General features: G+C 40.4%; 1 protein-coding gene across 6 annotated transcripts in view; it reads right to left on the bottom strand.

The window, feature by feature from the left end:
- The window catches only part of SORBS2 (sorbin and SH3 domain containing 2), a 348,480-nt gene that overhangs the window by 208,986 nt on the left and 117,615 nt on the right, over nucleotides 1-21,879 (bottom strand). The window contains exon 1 of one of the 6 annotated variants that reach the window (XM_045453373.1): nucleotides 11,145-11,819. The exons of 1 other annotated variant lie outside the window; for it this stretch is intronic. The gene's annotated coding sequence lies outside the window, so the exon portion shown is untranslated. Of the gene's footprint in view, nucleotides 1-11,144; nucleotides 11,820-21,879 lie in introns of those variants that run through there. 4 more of the 6 variants (XM_045453715.1, XM_045453705.1, XM_045453723.1 and 1 more) reach the window with 4 other exon arrangements.

The raw sequence follows: 21,879 nt of genomic DNA on the forward strand, positions 1-21,879 counted from the left end.
TTCAACCTTCTCATAGCTCTCAGGGAATGGCCCCACTTACTCCATTACCTCTACTACTCCCAGGTCCCAGGCTCCCCAACTCCCTTTGAGGCTGGGCTATCCCATGTCCTTGGGTCTTACCTGCCTTCTCTAACCCCTCTGGGGTCTTGTTCCTGGAGTAGACACTTTCTTTTGCATCTTCCCCCTCTTCTGCTGGAGCTTTGTCCATAGCTATGAACAGGCTTAGCTCCTCACTGCCACAAATTTCCTCATTTCTCTTCCTTCCTCCCCCTTTCTTTCTACTGTATCAGCTGGACTCTTCTCCATGTATTTCCTAGCTGTATAGTTTACTTCCACATCCTTAAAAATACTCACTTCTTAATCTTTTGATATGCCTCTATCCCTGCATTGGAATGAAGCACTCCTCAAAGTCAGCAACTGACTCATAAGAATGAAATCCAGTGGGCATTTCACTAAGCCTCAGTTTCTTCCTTTCTCATGTAAAATGGCAATGATAGTATATACCTCAGAGACTGGTTGTGCAGACAACGCAATTATGCTCCAGCAGCGAGCGAGCAGGTGAGAACTAACTGTTAGTTGAGTGAGACAATTCTTGACGCCTACAAAGCTTGTTTTTCTGAGTAATTGCCGAAATCCCACCTCATTCAAGTCCTATTTGAAATATAATTTTCTCTAAATCATCTTCCCTGATTCTCAGAAAACTTCCTTCCTTCCCTGAGCTGGTTATTACCATCTCTAGAACTTTATCTTTTGAGACAGAGTTTCTACCTCTTCATTGTATAAAAGTAGCTTTTGTGTGTCTGTTTGAAGGAATAGATAAATGCATTGATTATATCCCCCTTACAGCACTTTATCACCTTCTGTCTTCAATGATAGTAAATTAGAGTTCTTGTCTTCTCTCTTTCACTGCACTGTAAGCTCTTTTAACGGCTTTCTGGATCATTTTCTTATCTTTTCATTCAGCCTAAACACATGGTAGGTCCTTGATGGGTGTGCAATAAATGAATGGTATGAAAACTCAAAAACCATTTTAAAATGTACGATTACAACTTTGACATCATAGTAAACTTGGCTCTGTTCTCTCCTTAAGTCATACGCAGAACTGTGGATTTCTCCTTCTCTGCTTTCCCCCAACAAAGCCTCCTTTTCAGTATCAGATAAAATCGGCAAGGATGTGACTAGCTAACTTCTACTAACGTACAATCGAGACAGCAGTCTTTAAAAGTCTGGAAGGAGGAGAGTTAGAGAACTTGTCAGTGTGTGGTCAAGCCCATCTACAGGAAAGGGTGACTGACTCCAGATATTCCGCTCCTCTTGGCAGTTAGAAACTCGTGGCTCTGTTGTATTTATTGGCCAAATATAATTTGATGATAATTTTAAAACCATTTGTCATGTGGCATTATACTTGCTGGATGAAATTCTGACTTTATTTCCCAAAAGAATACACTGACCAATTAATAATTTGACCATTCTGTTTGGCCAAGATAAAATATTCTCACTCTCGGAGATGCTTTAGATAGAACGCACAGAGATTTCTCAAAACTGCTTTGCTTTTGGTTGGAAATCAGAACATGAAGATTTCAAACCAATACTTCCACTAATTTCTGCTAAACTCAGAAGTTGGTTGCATGACCCCATCTGATAACAAATACTTGGAGGACCAGGGTCCTTTTAGGTCCTAGTTCAGAAGCTCCCACTCGCTCCTCTTTCCGGTTTTAATCTGGATGGTAGAAACCTAGCATCTCTTCTCACAGACTCAGAAGCGAAATGCAATAAAATGACTGAGGAGTCTGGGAATGAGGCAGTTCGTGAATGGAACATTCCCCAGGAAACATAATTTTATGATCATAATCTTTTAGTTCTTGACAGTTGCATAGTGAAATATCAGTGCCAAGAAGAGTGAACCAGAGTTTTGAGGGTATGTTTTCCCAGTTCATTTCAAAGGAAGCAAAATGTAGCCTTCAAAATGATTATAATGCATTAATGCACCATGTGATAATATATGGATCAAGTTCAATTATTTTACCGGAGAACTGCCAATATATGAGGCACATGTCCCCCTGAAGGGACCTTTGGGACTTTGTGTCAAAGGAAGGTGATTTTCAAACTAAACTAGATTGTTTAGGGCTTTGATTGTCATTTGCTTTTATTTATATAATGAGGGCGATGGAAGTCCTCTCTGCTGCCAATAAATCTAGAGAATAATTTAAAATATGTTCAAAACCCTTTGTGAACTGCAGAAGGAAGTTGTTTGTCTTTTTAATTCAAGAAAAAAGTCATTATTACAGAAGTCAATCAGTTATGTTAGTCTTATAAAATTAAATCTCTGGTAGAAAGGAAGCCAGTGATATAATCAGCTTTCAGACCACATATCATGTAAAAAGTCATGTTTCTAAATAAAGTCAGTTTCAAAGAATTCAGGATACATTACCATTTATCTGAATTACTGACCTAAAAAAGCCCTTTTCCCAAAACAGATATATTTTCAACAAATGAATAATGGTTTTTACGGTAAAGGAGGTAGCTATGCTTTCCTACATTTTTATTGTTTTCTTGACTGTCATAGACAACTAACATATAGTTAGGTTGTTTAGGAGGTTACATCAGGGAAGAAGTCTATAGTGGTTTAAATGAGCCAGATCATTTTAGATTGTGTTTCCTCTGTTGAGGAGTCTGATGACTTAAAAAGGATTGTTCTGACATTTAACTTAGTGTTTTACATGAAAAACATTCTAACCAAAACCAACCAAACAATTCAAAAAACAAAACAAAGAAGCAAACAAACACTAAGGATGTGCAGACTGAATTAATTTTCTCATGATGTTTTTTTTTTCTTTCTTGAAAGTTTATTTATTTATTTTTAGAGAGAGAGAGAGAGCAAACATGAGTGGGGGAGGGACAGAGAGAGAGAGAGAGACAGAGAGAGAGTGAGAGAGAATCCCAAGCAGGCTCCGCACTGTCAGCACAGAGTCCAATGTAGGGCTTGAACTCACGAACCATGAGATCATGACCTGAACTGAAATCTGGAGTTGGACGCTTAACCGACTGAGCCCAGGTGCCCCTCTCATGATGGAGGTTATGTGGAATACCAGACAGTATATATTAATTTGACTACATCCATTTTCTTTGGTGTGAATATTATTTGTTGACATATGATATAACTGCCTACTTGGGCTAATCATCCTTTACTTAATTTACTCTTGGTCATACATGTGACAAGACGATGGTGGTAAAAATAGAAATAAAACTCTGTTGCTCTCTCATGGAGTTTACTTTTGCACGGAAAGATTAGACATATACCAAAACTTCATAAAAATGAAATAAAAGAAATATAGTGTACAAAGTGGGATGAGAGCATCTAAGAAGTAGCAACTCAATGTGTTGTTTATTAAATCTCTCTTTGGGAAGTAATTTAAGATCATTTGAATACTTCTGGAAAATTCCAATTAAAATAACCTTGGAAGTTTTGTAATTTCCCAGATCCTTCATTACAAGGTAACATGTGTAAAGCTCTTGGGATAGTACCTAACACAGACTAAACTCTATACAATTTGATATTATCAACATCTTTTGGATTGAAGAAATTGAATAATTTTTTCTGTAGTTTATTGGAATCTGGTTGTTCGGGTTTTTATTGTGTTCTTAGGTTTAATCAGAAGCAGATATTTTGATTACCATGTAAAGTCTTCCAGCTCTTACGTTTTTTTTTTTTTTTAACTTTTTAACGTTTATTTATTTTTGAAAGACAGAGACAGAGCACAAGTAGGGGAGGGTCAGAGAGAGAGGGAGACACAGAATCCAAAGCAGGCTCCAGGTGCTGAGCTGTCAGCACAGAGCCCCACGTGGGACTCAAACCCATGAACTGTGAAGTCATGACCTGAGCCAAAGTGGGACATTTAACCGACTAAGCCACCCACGCTCCCCTCAGCTCTTACAGTTTTTAAATTGAAAATATCTCCCAGACTGATCCCTTTTTCTATCCTGAATTCTCTATTTAACTATATATATATATATTTTTTTTTTTTTTTTTTAATGTTTATCTATTTTTGAGAGAGAGGGAGACAGTGTGAGCAGCAGGGGCAGAGAGAGAGGGAGACACAGAATCGAAAGCAGGCTCCAGGCTCTGAGCTGTCAGCACAGAGCCCGACATGGGGCTTGAACTCATGAACCATGAGATCATGTCCCGAGCTGGTCAGACACTTACCCGACTGAGCCACCCAGGTGCTCCTCTATTTAACTGTATTTTAAAGCCTTAAAATAAAGATCTTAAATTTTGTAATTTTAGGTTTAAACTTTCTCTCTTAGGCTTATTTAAAAAGGAAAAATTTAACTTTAGTTGGTCATATTGCTTGATGAATGCGATTATAACCAGAGGCTTTAAGAAAGTGAAGAGTAGAAATCAATTTTTCTTGGTCTGAATTATTCACCAAACGATGTGTTACATTTGAGCTTTATCTAAGCTTCTGGTTCCACTCTTGTTTTATAGAATTATTAAATACAGTGCTTCTCACCAGGAAGACTGTAATTTAATTTTTAAAGTAATAGCATTTTCTAAAATTGTGATGTTTTTTATTTATGTTAAATATGTTTCTATTTATTTATGTCATTTTATTTTATGATTTCAGAAAAATCATAGTTGTCGTAAATTATTACTTTGTCTCTGAATTCAAGCCGCATTAGCACAACACAGGGAAGAACTGATCACTATGAGCCATTTATCATTCAACAAATACTGACTGAATATTTCATATATTGACCTGTTTGCTGCATGCCTGCAATGTTCCAGCCGCTCTTCTAAAGCAAGCCCCGTTTTCCCTGTAACTCACTCTGCCCAAGCAACCTGGCCCTTTTCCTCCTGCTAGCTCTTGCTACTTTTTGCACCCTCGTTGACTTCTGCTACCTAAACCGTTCAAGCCAGTGCTCAAGGTATACCAAACAACGCAAGTTTATTCACACCGTTCCAGAACAACTAAGTGGTTGTCAGTTTTTTTTTAAGCTTCACTACTAGTAATCATCCTTGCTACTAATAATGCTATGCCAGGTAAATTTTTAAATCTAGATATTGAGAGGCAAATGCTTTTAGAAGTTACTTATCCCCACAGGATATAGTATATAATATTTACTATACTGCAATTATGTATCTGACAGATTAGGCACACTCGTTTCAGAGAGGGCTCAAACTGTTCACCAGATGACACAATTAGCCCAGGACGGATGAAATTGTTATCCAATATTTTTACCTTTGTTAAACACAGAGAATTGAAACAGTTAGATGTGAAGGCGTCTTGATAATCTACGAAATAGCTCCCTTTTAAGCAACCAAGTGTTGCTTTTTTGGATTAGTAATGTTAAGTGTAGGAAACCTTATAAAGCATAATGATCTGATATTACTACAGTCTAAGGAGCCAGAAGTAGCTGACTTGTCACCAGATGGTAGATGATTCCCCACAAAGTCAAAAGCGTGTGCCTGTTTTGTTTTCAGTTTTGTTTTGTTTTGGTCAAAGGGCTGCTGTCTCTACCATGGTCACCTTCATAGAGGGCAAATGTCTTTCAAGAAGCTAACTTTCCCCACTTAGAAGACAGTACAGGGACTTCAACTTTTTAGAGGAGGACAGGATGACTATTTACACAGATACGTTCTCTACAGCATGGCCGATAATAATTCTTTAGGATGTCTCATTTGCATATGCTTTTTCTGTGCATTAAAACAAAAACACCATTCCTCATGCCATTCCCTGCTTGCACTCTTAGAGAATTTTAACAAGTGCTGCAAAGCTTGGTTACAAGCTTATTTTTGCTGTAGTTTTTTGGATTCCTTATGGCTGAGCCTTTTAACCACTGTTCTGAAGAGAACATCAGGAGGCTTAGAGCCTGCAGGTTTTATGCTGTTCCTCACATTCCTGAAAAAAAATTATTAGGAAAAGAATCCAAAATGAAGAATTATTATTACATTGATTGGACTCACTCTCCAATCAATGAGGATATAATTGATCACAATAAAGTATTTTTGATTCGCAATTTATGCTGACAATTGAGAAAACATAAACAAAGTCAAAAGATTGAATGTCTAGGTTAAATAGAAAGTAAAGCATTTAAAAAGTAGACAACCATACAAATTTTAAAAAGCACTGAAACTTTCAAATACTATACTTGATTAAAAATAAATTTTCCTTAAATTATAACATGGATGTAAAAATAAATTAGGAACTATAATGATAATATTGCTATGTTATTATTATTTTGGGGGGTAGGACAATTTCCCTTGAAAGTGAGATCTTTAGTTAGATTTAAGAAAAGTGAAAACCTTTTTGTTTTTCTTTCAAATAATGCTTTTTAAAGGTGCATTATCAACGCTGGACATATGCCTACCTGACCTGCATGGGGAAGAAGGAAACCACTGTCTTTTGGCTAAAATTCCTAGCTGGTGAAATAGACATTTCTGTGTTGAAGACTAGGAGACAAGAAAGCATAGTTCCAGATGGCTATGTCATGCTGTTAAAACTTAAGAAAAAAAAAAAAAAAACACGAACAAGGAAACTTGTCTTTGCTGGTTCTCTGTCACTTAAATAAGATGATCTTAATTAACCTTAAGCTGGAACAAGAGTTCTTAATTGTCAATATTGGAACTCGGTAGCTACAGAGGTGTTTCCTTAAGGCTAAAGGCATATGTCTTAACTTTTTCAGAAATGAGGTAAAGAGATTTGGAAAATCACCATACAATTTTTTGCAGTGATCATTTAGAATTTGATATACATATCCATAAAGAAATCATTAGTTTGGGGAACACTTTGAAAAAATAGCTAATACAATAAAATATTATAATACTTTATTATAAAATGCAACAAGAACAGACTCATTTTAATATCAAATGTAGTCATAAATAATTTAGGCCTTCAAAATATAACTTACTTAAAATAGAAAATACTAAAAATGATGTAGAAATACTACAGAATCACGTTTCCTGAAGTCTAATTACTATGGATGATTTAAAATAGCTGATTAAATGTGCTTAGTTCTTTAAGATGAATAGAACCGATGTCATCTTACACTTTGATTTAATTAGCATGCTATACATTAAAATCAGCTGGAAGATAGCCAAAGTAAGCCTTAAAAGGACAGCATGACAATTAAGAGTTGCCATGTATTTTATACTTATTATAGAAGTCAATGCTGAATCATAATGTGAAAAAGGGCAGAAACCTGAATTTGTTTTTAAATTTTTAATGTTTATTTATTTTTGAGAGAGAGAGACAGAGTGTGAGTGGGGGGAGGGGCAGAGAGAGAAAGGGAGACACAGAATCCAAAGCAGGCTCCGGGCTCTGAGCCATCAGCACAGAGCCCGATGTGGGGCTTGAACCCATGAACTGTGATATCATCACCTGAGCCGAAGTCAGTCGCTCCACTGAGCCTCCCAGGCGCCCCTAGAAACCTGAACTTAAGTGATTTTTCTAAATATTTCGATTTCTATTTCAAACATTTGGATATTTGAAACTTCCTAATCTTTGCTAATTTATGTACAAATTTCATATAATATTAAATACAACTTTTGCTTTCAACATGGTTATTGTGGACACAAAGTAATATATATTAAATTCTTCTTAGTAAAATTCCTAATCCATTCTTATTTTTGATTACAGCATTGTGTCAACTTTTTCATAAAAAGGCTATAAACCTTTAGGCTTAACTACAAAAATGATTATCGTGCCACATAGTATAGTAAAAGTGTGGGAAGTCTCTATAACCAGAAGTATGTGTGTATTAACAGAGATACTAACAGGTTCACCCAGGAGCCCAAGTTGTAGCCTAATGTAAGCCTAACGTAACCAGTGATTACCAGTAATCATTTAGGCTTATTTAGGAAAATTAAAAGAAATTCTGCAATTATAGGTTCTATGTCAATTACTTGGTCTCTTTCCAGTTCATGACCTCTACTTTCTTCCAGCTTCAGTATGACAAATAATTCCATAAGTATCTTCGTTATAATTATCAATTATCAGCAATTCAATAGTAATCTTAAATGGTCTGATTTTAGAAGGAACTTCTAATAGGAGTACTTACTATACTTATTTACCCCTGCAAATTCATAATACCTGTAAATAAAAAAAACCCAGCATCTTCTAGTTACTAAAGCTTTCAAGCCATTTCTGTTTAAAGTTTACATTTTGTAAAATTATTCCTCAAAAATTGCTGATATAGGACATTTATAGCTTTTATCACATTGTGGCCCTGAAGCCATCTTTTCATCGTGAGGGAAATTAGAGACTCATTGCTACTTTTCAATATCTTGAGTTTCTCTGATAAGGTAGTATAATATATAATAGGTTTTCTGTTTTGAGATCAAGTCTGTATTTACAGTAACTAATACGAAAATAGTGAAGTTTGAGGTTACCAGGACAATGACTAAATGCCAAGTTCTAGACACTGGGCAAAGTACATTGATGGGTCAATAAAAACTCTGGGAGCCTGTGAGCAGAGACAGGATGCAGTACGGTACAGGGAGCAGAACTACAGACATAAGATTCAGATGTAGGCGAAGGAGAAAGTGAGGAAGCATCTGGGGAGACATCCTGGCTACATTTTGAAGGATACATGACAGGTGACTGCCACTTTGGGGAGATTTAAAGAAAAGGCTGTACAGAGGCTTTGCCAAAGTTTGGTATCGTGGAGCACCTGGGTGGCTCAGTCGGTTAAGCGTCTGGCTTTGGCTCAGGTCCTGATCTCAAGGTTCATGAGTTGGAGCCCTGGCGTCAGGCTCTGTGCTGACAGCTCGGAGCCTGGAGCCTGCTCGGGATTCTGCGTCTCCCTTTCTCTCTGCCCCTTCCCTGCTCGTGCCCTCTCTCTCTCCAAAAAACCCAAACAAAAAACAACATTAAAAAAAAAGTTTGGCATAGTGCATTTGGGAAATTACAAAGTATTTGATATTGCTAGCAAGTGATCTGGGAAGTGGAAGAAAGTAAGGATACGTAAATAGACAAAAGCTAAGGGGTGGTTTTGAAAGATAGGTATTACATCTCTGTGTGTGGTTCTTAAAGTTGTTGAATTAATAACTGTGTAGATGTGCCGTGCACCAGTGGACTTAGAATGCCAATCTTTTGTAGCATATCGCCTTTAAAGGTTATTAATGTAGGGAAAAATAGCACAGGTATAAAGTTTGTGTGTCACCCCTCCCGTGAGCCAAGGGTCCCCTTGCGCATGGTGCCCCCACGAAGGCAGAAGGCGCGGCAGCAGGTGTACCTGAGGTATTCCGCAGATTGTTCGTCTCACGGCCACTCGAAGAAAAACCAATACAAAATTGTTTTCTTGTTGCAGGTCTTTTCGCTGTGCTAATTCTGAGTGTTTTTTTCTTTTTGTGCAAAGTTCTAAAAGGAATTAAATTGGAGAGAAGCTCCCTCTACCTTTTATTCTGTTGTAACAGAAACACTTCCTTGGCTGATATTTTTATTTACAGAATTTAGCTCAAAACTAAGTCTGTTCATGTAGCTTTCCTCTGAAAGCTAAACATGAGTGGAGTACAATGCTATCACTTCCATTTTATTCCATACAATGCCTCACATGCAACAAATAGGCATCATTCCTATTTGTTCTCACTATTAAATGTTTGAACGTGATTCCCTAGACTGAGTTTGCTCAGTCTGTGTCTTTGTATCTTGAGTACCGGTGACATTTAGAACATATGTTTTGAAAAATATTATCCCTCTACTTTATAAGTCACTTACTGGAGGGCTTTTGCCATTGCTGTCTCTGTGAAACAGGTGATGTATGCTCATATGTAGCAATAAAAATTATTTTATACTTAATTAATAAAGGTGACTCCCATGTCATCCGTATTTTGGGGAAAAAGGAAGCAATAAAAATACATTTCTTAGGAGGAGCTCTCAGATATTCTTTATTTTCCATTTCATGGTAGCCTCAGTCTTCGGTAGAGCTTTTTATTCAAAGCTTCCAACAAAATGTTTTGCATGAAATATTTTCAGTAGCATTGTAAACGATCTGATACCTTGGTCGACCAACAATAGAGTTGACTTAGGGAAAGCAGGAATGTTGTTGAAACCGAATTTAATCGTTATTTGGTCATTTCCTTCTCAATGCTTTTGATTTGACTAACCCATTTCAATGCACAGAAACAGCTCTGTTCCTCAGAGACTCTCAATCAAAGAAATACTCACTATGGGGCAACTCGTCCTGCAATCCAAAGTCTGTGCTATTGACAACAAACATCCGCAGCAAACGTTAGTGTTTGCAGGAGGTGTGCAGTGTGTTTGGTTTCGGTCTCTGTCTCTGAAACCTATCCGCTTGGGAGAAAAACTGGGCAATAGAAGAAGTTTACCGGCACATACTATATAGCTGTGGTTGAACTCAGTGCAGAGATCTCACTTCCTTTCTTTCCTTGGATGCTGAGCCGGCGGGGGGGTGGGGGGGGGGGTGGGGGGCGGCGCACAATGGGGGTGTTGTGCTCTGGGCTAGCGTGGCATGCGTGATACTAGGAAAGGAAGTGTGAGCCGCTTCCAATATCTACACCGTTTGCTTTGCAACTACCCTGAAGTAAATCAAACGGCACGCCACGACTCTAAGCTCAAAATAAGCAAGTGCAAAATCCACTGGCTGTTGTGACCTAAATAGGGAACGGAATTCCTTGATTGAAATGTATACGTGGGTGTGCTGTTAAGGGCTGTTAAAGAAATCATTTATGAAGCTTCAGAAATGCTCCATAATTTTCACACTGCTGATTTTCCATGTAGTTCTCTTAATATATGTCAAAGTACAGTTAATAAAAGGATCCATTGTGTATAAGGGAGAAAGGTTGTTGGTTATGAAGACTGTCCAGAACAACAAGCTGTCATGGTTTGTTACAACACTAAATATCTTAAACTCCGAGGCATATTGTAATTTTTTTTTTTTTTTTTTTGGTCATACAATTTCCAGAGCCCAAGTCACTAAAACAACTCTATGTTTCTGACACTATTTTATGGAAATTGTGTGTGTGTGTGTGTGTGTGTGTGTGTGTGTGTATGAGTGCGTGTGTATGTGCACGCTTCTCTGGGAAATCCAGAAAGCACAATGAGTGTAAATCTTTGAGGTTAAGTTTTGCTCCAAATTATTGTTATGCATTGCTTTAAAAAAAAAAAAAAGGCAAAGAAGCTTACCTCTGTCAGTCAAGCGGATACGCAGGGACCTCCTTCCCAGCCTCGGTCTCAGCGTGTAGGCAGATTCTCTGCGAGCCAACAATCTGTTAACAGGAAGCAGGTACACCCGAGAGCGCCCGCCTGCGTTACAGTTCGGTGCCCATCGGAGCACACACCTGCTTCTTCAGACCTGCGGCTCATATGCAGCAGCCGCGCACAGGACCGCGGTTCGCAGATGGTAACGCCCTCCTTTGGGGTCACTAGTTTTCAGGATAAGCAGCTAGAGAGCAGCTGCGATAACATTGCAGGGGAAGCTTGCCTGCCCAAGACAAAACCCTCTTCTGCCGTCTGATAGCAGATATGCAGCATGATCGCTCTGCCTTCCACTTTCTCCAATCAGCTCATGGGAACAGCAGGCAACAGCTTGTCCAAACGGCAGCTCGCGGGCATGCTTGGCCGTAATAACTGCGCGCTAGCCTGCCCATTTCTTCTCTCTTCTCTGAACGGATCTTTCGAAAATGCTTCTTCCAGGGCGAAGCTCAGCAGAATATGCCACACGGTTTTCCATAAGTAAAATGGCTGGCCCTCTCAGCACTGCTGCAGACAGCTCATTGGGTTCCACTGGCTTTTCGTAGTCATGGCAACAACCAACAGACAGACTTAGACAGCAGGCATGGCTGATCATGTGCGGCACACCGACACAGCTTGTTAATTTCTTTTCACCAAACTCATCATTTTTCGCGGAGGGTAGCTTCCGGTGTCTTTCTAAATGTTTCACCGATAGCACAAGTGCTCTGAGTTTTCAGCTTTCGTGAGGAACTTTTGCTAGATGAGCCAGTGCTCCATGTGAAATTGAGAAAGGGAAGCCCTTTCTCAAGGGCTTTGATTCGGGTCTTTCCAGGTTAATAACATGTAAGTCACTGTAGAGACGCTAATTGGAACCATTGTCAAAACAGATTCTACCTTCACGTCATCGAATGGGTGTAAGGGAGATTGGCAGATGTGGGCAGTTAGACTTTGTGTGTTTGTTTATTTATTTTTATTGTTTAAAAAAATTGTTTTTTTTTTATTTTTGAGAGAGAGAGAGAGAGAGAGAGAGAGAGACAGACCGTGAGTTGGGGAGGGGTAGAGAGAGAGGGAAACGCAGAATCTGAAGCAGGCTCCAAGCTCTGTGCTTTGAGCACAGAGCTTGACCTGGGGCTCCAACCCACAAACTGCAGGATTATGACCTGAGCCCAAGTCGGCCGCTTAATGGACTGAGCCACCCAGGCACCCCTATACTTTGTGTTTTTAACTGATGAGCTTGTAGCCACGTGATTGAAACAAAGCCCTACGACTCATTATATAGGGCCAACAACAACCAAATCACATAAGGATATTTTATAAGAGGCAGCCTATGGATTTCATGCATCTAGTTATTTGAATATATTTTGATGTATTATACAATTTAAGATAGAATTTTAAAAATTCCCCTTTCCTATTGCAGAAAATGATTATAACTTATTTTTAATTTAACTATTATAACTAATTTAACCTAATTATAACTTATTTTTAATTTAAAAATACTTTAACAATTCAAACCAAATTAAAAACCTTTTGCTTTACACATTATCTCCAAAGCAGGAATAGATTTACTTTCTCTGTTAGATACATCACACCCCATCCTTCCTTAAAATGTCACCTCCTTCGGGAATTTCCCATGATTAACGCTGTTAACCGTTTATATTTTCTGCAAAATCCCCACTCTTCTCTTCAATACTGTCATCAGTCTCGGTCTATGTGATGTATTTCTAAGACACCATCCCATTTTTTTCATTTCTAGCAACCTGTTTGAAAGAGCCGCGCTAACACTTTGGATTTGTAAATGTAGACGCTTCATTTGTTAGTAGTCATTGATTTAGTATTTTCCCAGTATTGCATTTCCCTACCCCCAGCGGCACGCTTGCCTTCCGTAGCAATTCACCAACGTTAGTATGCTAAGAACCCCGTGGATGCAGATTTGGTGACCCCATTTCCCTTCCCTCTCCAACCACATTCACATCTGGTAGGTTTGAGCCACCTCAGGGTTAACAGATCTAGGGGATGGGCCTTTCTGCTTGGTACAGTCCTCGTGACTCCATATTGTTTTAAGCCTGTTCACCTGTTCTCGTTTAAGTTACCTTCCCTTCAGTTATTTTCAGCGTGTGGCACCTTGAACTTGCCCCTCCCTTCAACTTCCGCCTCATAATCCGCTCTTCACTCCTCACGTTTCAGTAACCTTGCATTACTCCTGTTTCTTGCTTCCCTGTCTAGCAGATGGCCCTGCTACCTCAAAGCTTCTCAACCAGATTTTAGCTGCCCAGTACCTTTGACCTCCATCCAAATCTGCCTTTTCTACATAATCTGTCAAACACCTTGCTCAAATAGACCACCCCGCCAATGACACTCCCAGGCAGAGTACGCAGGGGCCTCCGCCATGCTTCCGCCGTACCTGGGATGTTCCTCTACTGTTGCCATACTTTTTGCGTCCCGTTGACTTGTTAGCTATGCCCTTCCATGTCTGACTCTTCTACTGCTCTGTCACGTCCCAAAAAGCCAACCTTGTCCATCCGTGTCTTATTTGCCGTCCATGTTTTAATTTTCTTTTTTTAAATGTTTATTTCTTTATTTTGAGAGAGAGAGAGAGAGGGAGCAAGCGGGGGAGGGGCTGAGAGAGACAGGGATGGAGACAGAGAATCCCAAGCAGGCTCTGCACTGTCAGCGTGGAGCCCGACGTGGGGCTCAGACCCACAAACCATGAGATTGTGACCTGAGCGGTGATCAAGGCTTAACTGACTGAGCCACCCAGGCGCCCCTTAATTATAACTTTAAGATATTTCAGTATCTTAAAACAATTTGGACGAGGACCTAAAACACTGTCTGAACATGTGCTGAATGACTGGAGAGTGTGAAATCTGTGTTTCAATCCACCTTTTCAATATCACACCTTTGTCAGTATTATAACTTCAGAAAAATGTAAGTGATTTTGATTAAATGTTGGCATGCTAAAAAAGTTATCACTCCTGAAACCAATATTGCACCATATGTTAACTAAAAAAAATTTAAAGAAAAAGTTATTAAGAAACATCTTAGTTCATTTTGTGTTTTAGGGTGGGTTTTCTTTGCATTGTAGGTCCGAAAATGTCTTCATTCCACACCTACCTGTGACTGATTCTTTGGCTAGGTGTAAGAATATTTTTAGCCATTTTCCTTGGGAATTTTGAGGGTCTTCTTTTTTTTTTTTTTTTCCAACGTTTATTTATTTTTGGGACAGAGAGAGACAGAGCATGAACGGATGAGGGGCAGAGAGAGAGGGAGACACAGAATCGGAAACAGGCTCCAGGCTCTGAGCCATCAGCCCAGAGCCTGACGCGGGGCTCGAACTCACGGACTGCGAGATCGTGACCTGGCTGAAGTCGGACGCTTAACCGACTGCGCCACCCAGGCGCCCCTTGGGGGTCTTCTTTTTAAAAAATCTTGTATGTTCTTGCGTCACTATGTCCCCAGATGCCACTCCCCCAAAAGAGAACTGGAAAACACTCAAGCTGCTCAGAGTAAGAGACTGGCAGGAACTGAGGCTAATTTCTATGTCCCGTGGTGCCCCTCATGCTCTCTTGAGTAATTGTTATATATCACTCTCTGTGGGGGAGCTCTGTTATTTCTGCGCCCTTTGGCTTCTTCACCTCCCCCAAGCCCTACCCCTCCCAGCTCTGGCCACCATGGCTGTCGTGACCCTTCTGGTTCTGCTCTACGTCATGTCTCTGACATTCATTGTCCCTCCTAACTTGTTCATTAAAAAAAAAAAAAATTGCTCAATACAGATTTTCAGGGAACGAATAGGATTTTTCCATCTCATCTTTCTGAGCCAAATGAGATGCTTCATAAATTGCCAGCAGCTTTCTACCTAGAATGCTCTGTGTCAGATTCTAATCTTTGCTCCAATCAGCCATGGTAGGACACTTGGCATTACACTGCTTTAAAATTTTTGCCAATGCAATAGGTGCGGAGTAATAGCTTGTTATTGTCTTAATTTGCGTTTCTCTAATTACTAACAGAATTACATATCTCTTCATGTTAAAAAAAAATTTTTTTAACGTTTATTTTTGAGAGACAGAGAGAGGCCGAGCACGAGTGGGGGAGGGGCAGAAAACGAGGGAGACAACAGAATCCAAAGCAGGCTCCGGGCTCTGAGCTGTCAGAACAGAGCCCGACATGGGGCTCGAACCCACAAACTGCGAGATCATGACCTGAGCCGAAGTCAGATTTTTAACTGACTGAGCCACCCAGTTGCCCCTAAATATTTCTTCATGTTTGATGCTCTTTTGGGTTACCTCCTCCTATACATTTCCTGTCCATCCCTTTTAGCCTCTTTCCTCCGTTGAGGTTGTTGTCTTCATGTGGAATTTTAAACAAAATGGCCATTAAAAGCATTTTCAAAAGTTTTATATATGTAAGTGTTATAATTAAATTTATGCCATAATTAGAACTTGGTAAGATATCCATTGGCATGTCAAGAGAAGCCAGTAATTCCTACTGCTAATTGTTTTGGTTTTTATTCTTTGGAAGTGGGTGAAAATCTCCATGCAGAATGTTTTTTTCAGTATGAAAAATACTGAATACTACAGGCATCATATGAAGAATGATTTTCCCAAACAACACCTAAGGTCCTACAAATCTCATCGCAAAAAATGTTGGCAGCAGAAGTGCCTGGCAAAATTAATATCGCTCTCATGTTTAAAATAGTACATAGCACGAGTGAAAAAGAGGGTCGAGGAGCTGGGACAGATGGAAGGAGGGCAAGGAGGCCAGTGGAGGGCTGTGTGCGACCCTGGACTAGGGGCTGGGCCAGGAACAGGTGCATCAAGTACATCATTGAGACAACTGGTGAATGTGAATGTGGACTGTATATTTGGTAATAGTGTTGTTTGCGTTTTAGATTTGCATAACTTGGTGATTATGTTGTGGCGTTAAAGTTCTTAGGAGACGTGTTGAAGTGTCACCTAATTCATCAGAAAGAATAATAACGCGTAAAAGTATATTTGTAGTGTGTGTGTATGTATGGTATAATTTAGCTCTTATAATGATAAATACGTAGATGGATGGATGGATGGATGGATGGATGGATGGATGGATATGGATTTGTTTACTGAGGGCTAGCAAAATACAGGAAAACACCAATACCTGGTGAATCTTGGGTGAAGGGTATTTCTCGTTTATTTTACTATTCTTTCCAGTTCTCTGTAAGTTGAAAATTTTTGTTGTCAAGGTAAAAAGCTCTCAAAAAAGGATTAAAATAAAAACACAAGAGAGTGTTCAGAACACAAACGGATTTAAGGTAAGATTACTTGACGAGGGCCTAACTATCAGAGTTAAAGCTATAAGTTGATAAGTTAGGGACGAATTAAGGTGGTTATTATCATTATTATTGTTAACATTATTAAGAGACCATTTTGGTAGAAAGTATCAGAAATATTTTGTACTTTATTGAAAGGAGTCTGTTATTTTCCTGTATTTCCTGCTTTACTGTTATTAAGCCACTTATCCCTTGGTTCCCATGTTGAAATCCTTCTTAATCTGGTTCCCTCGCCACTGTAAAAATCAGCGAGATAACTGTTGATCAAAGCAACATGTTCTCCTGCAGCCTCACCTGTCCCTCCAGCTTCCACAGCTGGGTGACAGCCTACCAAGGGATCCGGTCCCTGGGGTAACAAAGAAGCTCTTTGTACAACTTAGGGAATAGAATTTGAGCATGGTTTGTTTAATGGGACAGCACAGGCTATTATGAGGCTTAGACTGAATTTCTAATTCCTAGCAACAAATAGAATAGAATATGCTAAAGTTTGTTCTCAAATCTTGCATGTTTAGTTACATTAGCAATGAAATGAACAAGACACTGTTACGTAGGACCAAGATGGGAAGGGTGACAACTACGTTGGGCAGGATTAGAAAGAGTATTGGAATATCTCAGCAAAGCAAATTGGATTTATTTTTAAGATTGCATCCGCTAAGAATAACGTATGCTGGGAAGCAGACTGACCCACAGGCTATTAATCAGATGCCTTCATATCCTCTGAGAGAGTCTGACCTTGATAAGAATCCAGAACGACCTTGATAAATCACAGGTACCAGAAACCGAAACAAACCCAGCAGAGGGAAGGCTTCCTGGAAAACTACTTATTGAATAAATTAAAATGAGAAAATGATTACAGAAGAACAAAACCCTGCCAAAAGGCAAACGATAAGTGTATAAATGCCCGCCATATAAAACTGGTTTTAAAATCTATGAACACAAAAAATAACATGTGTGCACCACAAAAGAACATTGCATTAGCAATTACCAAAACTCACTTGGAGTCCTACATTCTCTCCAGGTGAAGAACAGGGACGATGTGGCAGGACGTACAGGAAGAAGATTTGGCCAGGCCTAAACCCGGAGAACTTGGTCTTGACCCGTTAATAATAACAACATTGTTTTAAATATTTCAGGTTTATCAAGGTCCGGGCTTATGGACGTCTCCAATCACGGTAGCTTACAAGAACAACTTTATCTTAAAATGGGCATTAATACGCGTCCCTACCAGGTGGGGGAAAAATTGTAGCATTAGCCCATAGCAAAAGAAAAAGCTAGCAAACGATGAACTCTCCATGCCCCTCCCACCGCAGCCCACCCCCAGCCCTGGTGAGCCCAAACACAGATACGTCTTGCTCGCTCCTGCCAAAGAAAATCATACGGGGCTTCTTTTTAGGCCTGCGTTGCCAGAGAGCCTGTGAGCAGTATAGAAAAAGCACACTTCCTCCCACGGAATTTGGTTGTTTATGCTTCATAATGATAGGCTTGGAAAGTGACCTGGAAAGAGGAGGCTGCTTGCTTTCACTCCGCTGTGAGGGGCCACACTTTGTTCTCCAAGAGGCACTCTGACCAGGATCAACGGAGTGTATCTCTGGTGACCTTTTCCACTTACCATTGTTTCCTCTGGAAACAGTGACGCCCAGGGGCCTCCGGGCCGCGGTCATGGCCACGACGCCCTGCCCGGTCGCACAGAAAAGCCTTGGGGCCCTGCCGTCACCGCGTTATTGAATTAGTGACGAAACACATCAGCCTTGGCAAACACAACCTGGCCAGAAGCGTTTTGGAACAAATGCTGCCGCTTTCACCTGGGCCGCTGAAACGCATCGTGAGGCCGTTTCTGCCAACTCTGAAGAGGCGGCCGCCGAAGCCCGCGGGAGCCGCATGCGCAAACCTCACAGAAACGACAGCCAGAGGGGCTCGACCCCCTTCACAAGCACGTGGGGTTAGCATTGTTCGGTTAGAATTTTGACTTACTCGTCAAAATGAACAAATAATGTGATGAGGTCTGAGTAGTGCCTGATGTGGTACCTGTTTGAGAATCCGACTGCCTGCTGTGAGAATTGGTTGAAACGCCCAAATGAGAAATTGCCCGATATGAGAAATGGTTGCAATGGCCAAATGAGAAAAATGGTTGAAAAACAACAACCCCTGCCCCCCACCCCCCCGCCCCAGACAAAAACGCCTGGATGTCGTGGATACCCAGTTAAAGGCCCACCAGTGACAGCATACACAGCTTGGGAAAATAAAGCCTGTGATCTTGAGGGATCCTGGGCGGGGGCTTCATTTTTTCCCGTTAGGAGGATAGTCGAGAATGGCAATTCTCTTACCACGCCTACCCAAGTCAGAATTCATTTCCTTTGTCCTCAAAAGTAAGACTCGCAGGTCCTAGTTGCCGGCGAGTTACCTTAAACTGGTCACGAGCGAGAATAGTCTTGGACAATTTGTGCATCGAAGGAAGAAGATTAATTTTGTAAACAGTCCTTGTGGGTTTAAATTAGCACAAAAATCATTTCGCAGCTAACTTACTGTGGGCATGAGGGTGGATAAAGAAAACTCTTCTAAGAGCTGATACTAAACTACATCTTGAAGGATAAGGAGGAGGACTTAATGCAGGAACGACATAACAAAGTCTATAAACCAAGGGAATCGCATGAGCCAAGTCTAAGATACGTGAGGGGGTTGGTGGCTGTCCTTTCGTAAATTAGGTGACATGAATGGATCCCCTGATTTTCTGACAGGATTTTTATGTGGATCAAGTAAGGTAATATATGAAAAGCTTTTAAACTCAGCAATTATAAACAAACTCAGGTTATTGTTCAATCTTTGGTAACATGAGAAATAGTTTTATCACGGTATCTGTTAGGATTAGGATTGGCTGAATATACGTGTAAACCCAAATTACAGGGCTTAAACAAGACCATGCCTCAGTGAGAGACACAAAGTTCAAGGCTAGTAGAAAGCTGGCCCCAGGGTCTCTGTTCTGCCATCTTTTGAAAGTGGCTTCTATCCTTAAGGCATATTCACAGTCTAGAATGGCTGCTGGTACCGCGGCCATCATGTACATGTTGCAGGCAAGAAAAAGCAAAGGAGTGCAAGGGGGCACATTTTCCACTTGAGTTGGCCTCCTTTTGTTCTATTTTAAAATCAAGATATAATCGACCTATCACATTATGAGTTGTGAACCTTTCCGTAACTCCAGCATTTCTACTGGTATCTCGTTGCCCATTCCCAGTTACAAGTGAGGTTCAAAAGTGCCATCTTTGAGCTGGACACATGTAGCCCTAGATAAATCGGTGTTCTATTATTGAAGAAGAAATGGGGAACGATTGTGGGTAGGCAGCAAGCTCCCTCTGCCAGGTATCAGCCAGGGGTCATCAATCATGTTTTGTGTCAGAGTGGCCCTTTTAGGAAAGATTCACCTTTTTCTTCAAGTATACAAATGGACTTTGAAAGCGACACCACTCACAGACAGGGCTTCAGGGCGGCCCAATGACGGAGAGACAAGGCACGTTGTGCAGTTACACTCTCCTTGTGCTCTTATTTATTTAAACTCTGTCTGTCCTCCGGGATTATAAACTTCAGGAGAGTGGGGATCGTTTGTTTTGTCTTCACCCTATATCCATTGCTTAGCACAGCACCTGGTGTATAGAGACAGATATGATGAACGAACAAATGAATGAATGAGCCGGCGGGGGAAGTCACAGGCGAATTGTATCTTCCTCCAAGGCCATCCCTCGATTCAGTCCAACAAGCATTCCTTTATCCTGTACTACATGCCAAGAACCTCATCCGGTGTTAGATGACTAAATTACAGCTCACATTCTGGGTGGGAGAAAATACAAGTGAATAAGTAGTTACGTTACGATGTGATTTGCCTTTCAGGACGACTGTATCCAGGCAGTCATGGGAGAAGAGAAAATGGCTAGTCCCTGAGCTGCATGAAGGGGCTGTACTGAAGCTGGGCCAAAAGGATAAAGAGGGGCTTGCTAGTCCGGGAAATCAGGGATAGGATTTCCAGGGCAGCACAGAGACAGGAAAGCAAATTTGCAGATTGGGGAACCCAAGGAGTTGAATGTAGCTGAAGTGCAGGCTGGGGCAGGCACAAGAAGAGATGAGACTGAAAAGGTAGACGTGTGATAGTTTGTGAAATGCCTTGTTCTCCTCATTAAGGACCTTGGAGTTTGTCCTTCAGGAAATGGGAAACCACCATAGGGTGTTTGAAAAGAACAAAGAGGTGATCATGCTTGTATTTTAGGAAGATAGCTTTGGAACACATTTATGTAGGCAGTATATTTTATTTTATTTTTTTTTTAATTTTTTTTTCAACGTTTTATTTATTTTTGGGACAGAGAGAGACAGAGCATGAACGGGGGAGGGGCAGAGAGAGAGGGAGACACAGAATCGGAAACAGGCTCCAGGCTCCGAGCCACCAGCCCAGAGCCTGACGCGGGGCTCGAACTCACGGACCGCGAGATCGTGACCTGGCTGAAGTCGGACGCTTAGCCGACTGCGCCACCCAGGCGCCCCTAGGCAGTATATTTTAATGGAAGTATATTTTCATAGGGTTTTATGTTTTGATTTCTTTTATTGCCTATTTTTATGAGATATTTGTTGAGCCCCTTCTTTACGTAAGGTATTATATTAGGTGCCAAAAGAAGTGCCAACAAAACGAAGGACCCATAAATCATTAGACATGCCAGTATTTATGTTCCACTAGAAAGAAGAAAAAACTTGCCGATGACATTGTCACAGTGTCCTTTTTTACATTAGCATTTTTGTCATTTGTTGAGAGAGCTCTTTTAAAGGTGATTATTTACATTTCATCGTCTACCGCTGCACATACAAATAAAGAAAGTGAAAGTAGTTAAATTATTCCTAAAAATTTTTTATATTCAGGGTTCAACTTTTCTGAATGATATTTAGATCAGGGACATTGGTATTCATGCTTTCCCCCCTTCCCAACCCCACCCCCCCCCAACATACACCATCATCATCTACTTGGTAATTTTCAAAGTTTGGCATGTATCTGAATCAGAAAAATGGTAATAGAGGCATAGACCACGTTCCATTTCAACAAGCCTGGGCTTCTTGTATTCTGTGTTGGTATTCCAGAACATTCTAAGACCCTCAAAGTTTAAGAAGCCCTGCACTATGGCATCAGGAGAGTGAGTGTGTAAGGGGTACTTCTTAAAGTGAGTGTACCACTTATGTTTTCAGTATTTTCTTACATTTGGTGAGTTACGACGTATACACAGGACAAGGGTATCACAGTTGCTACCAGGCTGAGAAATACATTGTTTCCTGGGCTGTTAAATTGCAGACAGTGTGCATCTTAGAATCATCAAGCTATGATATTTTCAAAAGTATGGGAGTTTTACAAAGTATGCA

Source organism: Leopardus geoffroyi, chromosome B1 (assembly GCF_018350155.1).
Source record: "Leopardus geoffroyi isolate Oge1 chromosome B1, O.geoffroyi_Oge1_pat1.0, whole genome shotgun sequence".
Classification (NCBI taxonomy): Eukaryota; Metazoa; Chordata; class Mammalia; order Carnivora; family Felidae; genus Leopardus; species Leopardus geoffroyi.